The sequence below is a fragment of the Jaculus jaculus genome, chromosome 3 (genome assembly GCF_020740685.1).
Source record: "Jaculus jaculus isolate mJacJac1 chromosome 3, mJacJac1.mat.Y.cur, whole genome shotgun sequence".
Lineage (NCBI taxonomy): Eukaryota > Metazoa > Chordata > Mammalia > Rodentia > Dipodidae > Jaculus > Jaculus jaculus.
Genome location: NC_059104.1, coordinates 131,031,767 through 131,042,826, shown reverse-complemented (window position 1 = coordinate 131,042,826; position 11,060 = coordinate 131,031,767). Strand labels below are relative to the sequence as shown.

Sequence of the window (11,060 nt, the reverse complement as noted above, 5' to 3'; positions counted from 1 at the left end):
CACTGTCTGTCGACAGGAGGGCATCTACGAAAGCAGTCAAAGCAGCAATTGGGCCTGCATTAAGATCAAGGTCTCTAGTGGCCAGGACCCACTTGTGGATCTCATCATTTCTGATGGCGGTCACTGCATTGTGGGTGGGTGCATTGAGGCCCTTCCATGTCAGCTGTTTGATAAGCATATCCAGGGACAGGCCCAGGTCAACTCTCCATTCTACCGCCTGTGGCTCATGTGAAGAAATGGGTAAATGACTCCCCAATTATTGGATAAGATTATGGAAATAGGTGGATGGATCACAAGTCGGGGGGTGCATGCCTTGAGGGCCTTGAAGGCAAGGCAGAGAACTGCTGAAAATAAGCATGGAGGCCAATGGTGGTTTGGGACACTGGGACAATGTATTGGCTGCACCCTGTGAGCATGTCCAGAGTAATATTGAGACTATATTGAATATTAAGGCGGGCCTGGGCCTCTGCTTGGTCATCATAAGCAGAGCACCAGCTGAGGAAAACCAAGGGCACAGCCCTAAGAAGGTGGTACCGATCATAACGTGTTTGAAGATGCATGGCCCATTGCCAGAGGACTTATTCAAAATAAGGACAGTTAGGGCTGGACTCATTGGCTGCCTTGCGAATGAGGGAAAGATCAGTAAGGGTGGTAGGTGTCCATGGCTGGTTGGCGGCATTGGGGCCCAGATTAACTGGGTAGGCCTCAGTTGGTCGCCTATATGTAAAGAGAGGCATGAGGGCAGATGGAGGCTGTCCCGGTGGGGCATGCGGCAGGAGAGATGTGAGTGGCTCCACCGTGGAGTTCCACCAAGGATACTGGGGAGGGAGACCAGACATGGAAGCCAGGATGTGGAGGCTTGGCAGGAGGCACTGAGTTAGATGTGTCATCCCTCTTGTCACCAGAGGATGGGGGGGAGGGGTCATCTACTGTGGCTCCAATAGCTGGCGGTGGTGGAATGATGGAAAGGTTGACACTAGTCTGCTCCTAACAGTGTTTATTATGGGTGGCTATGACTTCCTCAGGAGAAGACTTCAAACTTGCTGCGATGGCAAGGAGAACAGGGCCAAAATAGGCGGGGGAACAATCCCTGAGCCAACTTCGTGCTTCCTGGGAGGAAGAGAACCCTTAAGTCCCCGAGTTACAAGAAAGGGTTTGGAACAACGGGTGGCGCGAGCGGGCCAGCTGGGCTGGAGGTGAGGCCCGAGCTTCGCCGCCAACTGTCCGCAGCATGAGCGGGGGCCGGCGCCCCTCCTCCCCGCTCACCCGCTGGGCTGGGGCTGTGAGCGCCACCGCGGTTCCCGACTGGAGTGGCGGCGTCCAGCCGGCGGGGCGCGCTGCCGGGGCCCATGGAGCTGGAGGGGCAGTGGTGGGGAGGACAGCTGGCTGCAGACATCCACCAGGCGCTTCGGTACAAGGAGCTGAAGTTGCCCTCTTACAAAGGCCAGTCCCCTCAACTGAGTCTCAGGCGATATTTTGCTGCCTTGATTGCCATTGTGAGCAACCGCTTCACACTCTGCCCTTCTGCTCGACATCTTGCCGTCTATTTGCTGGACCTGTTTATGGATCGCTATGACATCTGTATCCAGCAACTGCATTTAGTTGCACTTTCCTGTCTGCTTCTAGCAAGAAAATTTGAAGAAAAAGAAGATAGTGTGCCTAAGTTGGAGCAGCTCAACAGCCTGGGTTGTATACTAATATGAATCTAGTGCTGACAAAGCAAAATTTGCTGCATATGGAACTATTATTATTAGAAACCTTTCAGTGGAAACTCTGCCTTCCAACAGCTGCCCATTTCATTGAGTATTATCTCTCTGAAGCAGTACATGAAACAGATTTTCATGATGGCTGGCCAATGATTTGCTTAGAAAAAACTAAACTGTACATGGCTAAGTATGCAGATTACTTTCTGGAAGTGACTCTACAAGATTATGCCTTTCTAAATTATGCACCTTCTTTAGTAGCTGCTGCATTTGTGGCTTCTTCGAGGATTATACTTCGCCTTTCTCCAGCGTGGCATAGGAGACTGCATCGTCTTACTGCTTACTCCTGGGATTTCTTAGTGCAGTGTATTGTGCGGCTATTGATAGCTCACGATAATGACGTGAAAGAAGCAAACAGGACAGACAGGTTCTCAGTCAGCAGAGCTGGGTGTGTTCCAGACAGCCTCCCACCCCTCGCGGCCAGTTCACTTTCAGCAACCTCAGTATCTTCACCAGACCTCCCTACGGTATCGCCATCCTGTATCAGAACCACCAAGCTGCCCGCAGATTGTCTCTACTACGCACACCTCATCTTACACACTACAGACATGTCCTGCTGGCTTTCAAACTAGTGTTCAAAGCCTTGGGCACATGCAGACGGGTGTTGGGATGTCCCTGGCAATACCAGTGGAAGTTAAGCCCTGTCTGTTTCCTATAACCGGAGCTATCAAGTAAATGAACATTACCCATGTATTCTCCATGTTTTGAGAGCCGATTATTTGTACGGGTTATAACTGACCCAGAATATTTTGTGACTTGTAGCTCTCAGACAAGCTTTTTGTAAACCACTCTTCAGAAGGAAAAGGGATCCAAATAACACCACAACTCTTCAGGTACCAGCACCAGAAGACTTTCGATACACCATTAATACGTAGGAGGACTAAGCAAACCCTCTAACAGTGCGCATGTCAAATCCTGTTACAACAAATCCCTGTGTGACAAAAATACTCAAGTCCTGGCCGGTGATCTAAATATTTCAAAACGCTCCACACAGCAGAAAATTTGGACAGACTCAATTTGCCATTTTGAGATTTACCTGTGATAGCCTTTGGACCTTATTGTGGCATATATGTCAAAGACTAGTGTTTATCTGTGGACTTGCCAACACTGTCTTTTATGAAGGAACGTTACAGTATTAATTTTTGAACATATCTTTGTTTAATTCCGTTGTTTTGAGTTTTATTTTTGACCTACAGGTGGGTTTCTAACTAAATTTACTCATGAATTGCTAAGTATACTAATCCATGCAATTAAAAAAACCCAGATTAATCTATATAACTTCTTATCATAAATAATATAGGTATCTGGATTTATGTACTAAAATTAGGGGTGAAGCAGATATTTTATCTTGAAATCATGAGAATTTTTGTTTGCTGGTTTTTTGTTGTTGTTTCCACTAAGTGATCAGCCACAAATATATAGAATTAAATCACATAACTCAGGGAATTTCTACTACTTGGAAATACTTAACTGTAATTCAACATGCTTTGGGAATGTTATAGTGTTAACTACCTCATAGGCTACAATACTCATGCTAGGATGTGTTTTTGAATGAGAACATAATACTGTACCACAGAATAAATGAAGTAGTTCATAGTACATATATAGATTTTGCATTACTCAGTGCAATCAGTGTCTTGTATTCAGATTTGCTACTACTCCCTTAAAAGTTTTCTCAAGGAAAGGCATAACTAAAATATCAGAGCTGGAAGAAAGTCCAGTAGGTTTACTGTGGAGTGGAGGGTATCCAGGGTAGTACTCAGGTTGGGGTAATACAGCACTTTGTTATGAGGAGGATGGTTTTATAAACAATTTTAGATTCCAGCTAGTTAGTGTACACAAGCAAGGGTACTGCTTACAAAATGTATTTGGTCATTTTCATTAGGTTGGCCCCACAACTGCCTGGAACATTTCATTTTGTTGGTAGTGAATGAGAACAGCAATAATTGTCATTACAGCAAGAGCGACTTGGGCATGAAACATCTGGAGAGAATAAACTTAAAAAGTGAAAAATGTAATAACTGATAAACTGTATGCTTTGTGCTCTTATCCATGGGGAAAGAGATATTTGTTGGAGGGAAACTTTCTGGTTTAAAAATTAGTAAGGTGTATCTGTATATATGGTTTTTTAAATGGCACTTGAAATAGAAGGGAATCTGTGTGGCAGATACGTGACTGCCACAGTGTGTATTGAAAAAAACTTATTATTATAAAGATATGGATTTGCAGCAGGAGTCTCAGTAATCAAGCCAACAGCCTTCATGAGGAAGGGATGGGGTTCCCATGGATAAATGTTGCTGGGTGGATTCTGCCAGCGTGAATTCTGAAAGAAATATCCTTTCCTTAAAAGGAAAATACCTTTATCTTTAGAGTACATAGGATATCATGTGAAATTACTGTCTGTTAAATGAAACAAGAAAGCCACTCAGGTAAGAACTCTGCATTTTTAAGCATTAAAATTGTCTTCTTAACATATCATTTTTCTTTTTTAAAAAGGCTGCTAATTGGATTTTAAGTCATTCTTAACCTTAATAACACTTGAATTATTGGGGTCAAAGTAGGTTCAAAAAATAATGTATCTTTCACATTCACAAATAGACCCAGCATCCTGGAGTCCAGTTTTCAGTATTCTAACTATCTCAATATTACTGTGAATGTAAGATGATGGGATCAAGGTCCTAACTTGAAACAACAACCAGTGCGTGTGGTAACTTAATGTCTCATCAGTGCTTTTATTGATTGGGTATATGTCATTCTTGTGATAGAAGAATATTTGCCTTTTTACAAAGCTTATTAACACTTTTCCAATTTATATTTAAAAAGCTAAAGAATACTGGGTGAATCTTTTTTGGGGGTAGAAGAAAATAATTGATTACTCTTGCTGCATACCTGGGGGGTGGCTGGAGAAACAGCTTTTTTAATGCATTAGGTTTCAGTATAAATATAAGTCAACAACTGTAAGCTTTTGGGAGTGGGGGGAATTGTGTGGATTTTGTTATAATTTATTGGTTAGTCTTTAAGGTTTTTTTTTTCTTTTGATATTACCAGACCATCATTAAATATGTACTGTGAAGAGATTAATAATGTATAAAGGACTTTACTCAAGTCCATTAAATAAACACTATTCAAGTACAAACTGCAAACCAAAATTAAAAAATAAAATAAATTTAAAAAAAAAAAGAAAAGGTTTGAGTGCCCTGACTTGGGGCTCCTTGCAGTGTGACAGGCAGGTTCCCATCTCATAGGCAAAGTGAAAGCAGAAGAGACAAGAAGTGTGTCGGACCTGGACCCCAGAGTCTTGTGCTCAGTGGGGGACTTCTGTGGTTCGTAAGGCCATGGCCATATGCCCACACCATGTCTGCGGTCGAGGAAGGTCAGTTGGGTGCCCACTCTGGGGTTATGTCTCCTGGGCCCTTATGTGGAGATGCTAGTTGAACCCAGCATGAAGAATGTACCTCCCTATCATTCAGACGGACAAACATGGATAGAAAAACAGAGAGGCCACCTCACTCACCTTTGAGGGGCAAAGAACACGGAACACAAAAGGGGCCACTAGGGGGCGCCTTATCACACGCCGCTAGAGAGAAAGGGTGTCTGTGAGGTTGCCAGCAGGTGAAAACAAAAGTACAGTCAGTGAAAGGAAGTAAAACTCAGGACCCCAAGATGAGAGGTCAGAACCTGTGCCCCAGGGGCAAGGAGCCCCATGTTGGATGCCAGCCATTGCTGGATCCCCCTGAACAGCCCTTGGGGGGTGGTGGTAAGAAGACAAAGAGTCAAAAACACAGACCCCAAGACTCAGGTGCGATGCTGAAAGCACTCATTTATTGAGGAAAACAGACATTGCTATATACCCCTTCCCTGCTTCCCATTGGTCCTTTCGTTGTTTGGCATTGTGTTCTCCCTATTTCATTGGCTTGTTTGTGCATCAGCAGTGTCCGGGTATTTAGGCAGGGCTTAGTCACAGGGGAAGTAGCAGTCTTGCTTGTGCTGTAATCTCAGGGCCTCCTCCCGGAGCCCCCTGGCTATGCTCCTACCCACTTCGGCCTCTAACTGAATCTGAGTAACCCTTAGATAATGATGCTGAAAACCACCTTAAATAGAAATACCTGGAAGTCCTGAGTGTGGCGGTTACTTGGCCATCTCTGCAAGGTGAGTAACTCAGTTTTATTGTTTTTGTCCAATAATCGCCTAGAAGAACAAGTGATGGAGATGAGCAGTATACCCCTACCTGGTTGGGAGCATGAATAAGACAGTGGTCCATAGCCCTAACTTTGAAGCACAAAGGGATATGCTGCTCTGTTTTCTGGGGTTCTGAAGAAGGGGAACTGTGCCTTATCAGTCAGTAAGGTACATACAACTTTGGGTCAAGGTCTGGCTACAGTTCAAGGGGGGAACCGTTCACAAAGATATGGAGAAGTCTCACAGAGCAGGAAAGCTTCTTCAGGTCTTTCATCACATACTTAGTAAAACCAATTCCGTTTGAGAAATACTGCTATATGTGAATACCTAAATATTCTCATTTACCAAATTGAGTAGCTGCGTAAATACATAGACTTCTAGTAGCATCTCACATAGACATGTAGCTCTATTTGAGAGTCTGGGTTTTTTACCATACTATCTAGAAGTTCAAAGAAGCACCCCCCACCCCATGTAAATGGGTACATATCCAAATACTAAAAACTGTTTTTGCCGGGTGTGGTGGCGCACACCTTTAATCCCAGCACTCAGGGGGCAGAGGTAGGAGGATCACCATGAGTTCGAGGCCACCCTGAGAATGCAGAGTGAATTCCAGGTCAGCCTGAGCTAGAGGGAGACCCTACCTCAAAACAACAACAACAACAACAAAAACAAACAAACAAAAAACCAAACTTTTTTTCTGAAAAATATATATTGATACCATGCACAAGGCATGATTTATCCATAGCTTTACATAGATAAATTTATTTGTAGGTATACATATATAAAACTCTAAACTAATAGTTCCCCATACATTTCAGGAGCCTGTAATCTCTGTATATACAGTGTATATATGTATATATACATATATATACATTATATATATGTTATTTTATGTATACATATATAAAACACCTAAAATTGAAGAGGATTTTGCCTCACCCTCCTAACTTCTAAGAGACAGGCTCCTCATTTGCGAACATCTCAGAGTTTTGGAGGAAGCATGAATGAGTGGATGTGTTATACTGATACCTTTAGGGAGAGTCCTTCAAACACAGTGTAGCAAGCCTGTCTCAGAGCAAGCGTCTCCTTGCAGCAGCCACAGGAACCACATCTGCCAAGTCTCAATCTACACTGTCTTGGTTTATTTACTGCTAAACCAGAAATAAAAAAAATAGTTAAATTCATAAGTGTTGGGGTGTGCTAACAGAAATAACCCATGTGAAATAATTGTGCATCACTCTCACTGATTCCCTTTACTATAATTAAGTCTACAATTGTTACTATGTGACTAAGAGAAGAATAGGGAAACCTCATCTAAGTATGTATTAACTTCTTAGGGTAATTTCTGTGGCTTACTATTTTTGAAAAATCCAATAATAACCACTTTAAAATTGAGGAAAGGTGTTACCAAGCATATATTGCAATAAATAATCAATTACTAAGAATATATTTTAATTTTCTGTGGCAGTAGTACTGTTCTCGAAGTGGAAATTTTCATGTGCTTGAATTTTTCTTGACTTCAACTTGTATGTGAAGATACATTTGTTATCTGCATGAATAATTTATAAAATCTTTTTTGATTGCCTTTTTCTTAAAAAAAAAGTGATACATCATATACAGGGACTCAAGTATAGGAATCACACAACCATTTCAATAGATGTAGAAAAAGATTTGCACAAAAGCCAGCATCCTTTCATGATAAAGTCCTGAAGCAAATGGGAATAGAAGGAGCAGATCTCAACATAATAAAGGCTATATATGAAAACCTGTAGTCAACATTTTACTAAATGGATAAAAATTCAAATCATTTCCACCAAGGTCAGGAATGGGACAAAGATGCCCTTTATCTCCAATCCTTTTCAATATGGTATTAGAAATCTTAGCTAGAGCAATAAGATAAATGAAACGAATAAAATGGATACCAATAGGAAAAAAGTCAAAGCACTTTTCTTTGTACATGATATGATCCTTTACATAAAAGACTCCAAATACTCCAAAACAAATAAATTAAAATATATGGGAATAAACCTAACCAAGGTAATAAACTAACTCTATAATGAAAACTTTAAAGCACTTGAGAGAGAAACTGAAGACATTGGAAGATGGAAAGACTTCACATGCTCATGAGTTAGAAGAATTGGCATTGTGAAAATAGATTTTTTTTTATTCGTGTTTTTATTGACAACCTCTATGATTGTAAAGAACATGCCCTGGTTATTCCCTCCCTCCCACCCCCCACTTTCCTCTTTGAAACTCCACTCTCCATAATATCCCCTCCCTTTCTCAATCTCTCTTTTAATTTGATGTCATGATCTTTTCCTCCTATTATGATGGTCTTGTGTAGGTAGTGTCAGGCATTGTGAGGTCATGGAAGCAATATACATATTCATTGTCATATTAATTGAAATTTCAATACCATTCTTCACAAAAATTTTAAAAAAAACACTTAAGAGCCATTTGGAAGCACAAAACGTCTTGGATAACTAAAGCAAACTCATGAGCAGAAAGAAAAGGCTGGAGGCAACACTACAGTTGATTTCAAGTTCAAGGTACATTACAGAGCCATAGCAACAAAACTAGCATGGTACTGGCACAAAATTACATGTAGACCACTATAATAGAAGATCCATATATGAACTCATATAGATAAAGTCACCTGATTTTAACAAAAGTCCCAGAAATACACACACTGGTACTGAGAATACTGAATATCTACATGTAGAAGAATGAAACTAGACCATTCTCTCTAACATTAAATAAAACCAACACCCAATGGATCAAAGAACTTAATGTAAGATCTAAAACTCTGAAACTGCTAGAAGAAAAAATAGAGGAAATAATTCAAGATATAGGCATAGGGAAGACCTTACTGAACAGGATTCTTATCTTTCAGGAAATAAAGTCACAACAAACAAGCTATACCTCATATAAATTAAAAATCTGTGCAGCACAGGAAATTGTTAATTGGTGAGGTTACAGCTTATAGAAAAGGAGAAAATGATTATCATATATATGAACTCATACACCAACATACACATCAGAGGCTTAATATCTAGAATATAAAAAGAAATCAAGAATCTAAATATCAAGAAAACAAACAACCCAATCAAAAACAAGTTAAGAAACTGAACAGAGAGTTCTGAAAAGAATTATAGATGGTTAATAAATATATTAAAATATTTTGGAGCTGGAGAGAAGGTTTAGTGGTTAAGGCACATGCATTCAAAGCCTAAGGACCCAAGTTCAATTTCCCAGGTCCCACATAAGCCAGATGCACATAGTGATGCATGTGTCTGGAGTTCATTTGCAGTGGCTAGAGGCCTTATTGTACCCATTCTCACTCTCTTTTCCCCCACCCCTCTCTCTGTCTCTAATAAATAAATAAATAAAAATAAACCTTAAAAAAGTTTCAAGATCTTTGGAAAGTGTAAAATTCAAATTAAAACCACCTTAAGATTCCATCTGACCCAAGTCAAATGGGTATCTCCAAGGGGGAAAAATAAAAGACAACAAATGCTGGCAATGATTTGGAAAAAGAGGGGGGGACCCTTATTCACAGTTAGTGGGAGTATATACTAGTTTAGCCACTTTGAAAATCAATGTGGAGGGCTGGAGAGATGGCCTAATGGTTAAGCGCTTGCCTGTGAAGCCTAAGGACTCCTGTTCGGGGCTCGACTCCCCAGGACCCACGTTAGCCAGATGCACAAAGGCGGCACACGGAGTTCGTTTGCAGTGGCTGGAGGCCCTGGCATGCTCATTCTCTCTCTGTGTCTCCCTCTTTCTCTCTGTATCTGTCACTCTCAAATAAATAAATAAAAATATTTTTTTAAAAAAGTAAATCAATGTGGAGGGTTCTAAAAAGTCAAAAAGAGAAATAACATATAACCCCATTGTATCACTATTGGGCATGTGCACAAAGCAGACTCTATTTTATCTCAAGACACTTTCTTATCCGTGGACAGTGCCTCTCTAGTCACAATTGCTAAGAATTAGTGTTCATTTGATGATGAATGAATAGTTACAATATGCTAAATATACAAAATGGAACTTTATTAATCTGTAATGAAAAATGAAATTATGAAATGTGCAGGAAAATGCATGGGACTGGAAAATATACAAGGAGGACTTCCGGTTAAGATGGCAGCATAGGTAACACGCCAAAGCAGCCTAGGGGCGGAAAAGACCAAAAAAACTCAGCAAAATACACACTTTTACTAAAAAGTGAGGTGTATAGGAAATTGAAGTGGCAGCAGAGAAGTAGAAGAGTTGCAGAGTATCCAGAGCCTGCACAAGTGGGAAAAGTGGCTCCGGCAGCTCGGCCAACTGCCGCGGCCGCGGCGCAGCAGAAAGCCGCCAGACTCGGCTCGAGCCACAGGAAAAGCCAGGTGCGGGATTTTCCCCTCACACCGCGCTCTCCACAACTCGGGAAACGTGAGGGGAGAGCGGCAGCTAGCAACGGAGGAGCAGACCACGAGGTAGAAGAACACGTGGAACAGTGATGGTGGCAGCTATGGCAGCAGCAGAGGCAGCAGCAGCGGCTCGGTTTGCCCCATAGGAAAAGCAAGTGCCCAGCTCCAGAAATCAGAACAGCAGCCCGAAGACCCAGGCAGCAACTTGACTGAGACCAAAATCACCCAAGGTAACTGGGATTGCACCAGGGAAGGGTCTCACTTGGTCACAAGCTGACGTGGATCCCTCAACAGACCAGAAATCTAAACCTCTTTGTTGATAGAGGATCTGGTCATTATAATAACTACTCTTGCATACATACTCGGGGCTGTTTTTGATTGAATGTGTACAGTGTTTAGTTAAATTTTAGAATCTACCTGTATTTTATTCCACTCAGCCTGCTTGAATACTCCTATAGCAGGGAAACTCAACCCCTAAGAACATCTTTGTAGATACTCTGAGAGTCTTAAGAGCCACACCTAACACCTTAAGGTCCTGCCCGGAAAATATATTACATCAAATCAATTGATACAGCTAAGAATACACAGCTAACTAGAAAATCCAAGCATTAACTTAATCCAAGATGCAAAAATATATACATTATAACACAAGAAACACTAAAAAGCAAGACGATATAAATCCGCCTAAAAGTATTAATGCATCAGAAAT

General features: G+C 41.3%; 1 pseudogene; it reads left to right on the top strand.

Annotated features, from left to right (window-relative positions):
• Nucleotides 1-1,349: 1,349 nt before the first annotated feature.
• LOC101603202 lies at nt 1,350-2,547 on the top strand (annotated as a pseudogene).
• The last annotated feature ends 8,513 nt before the right edge of the window (nt 2,548-11,060 follow it).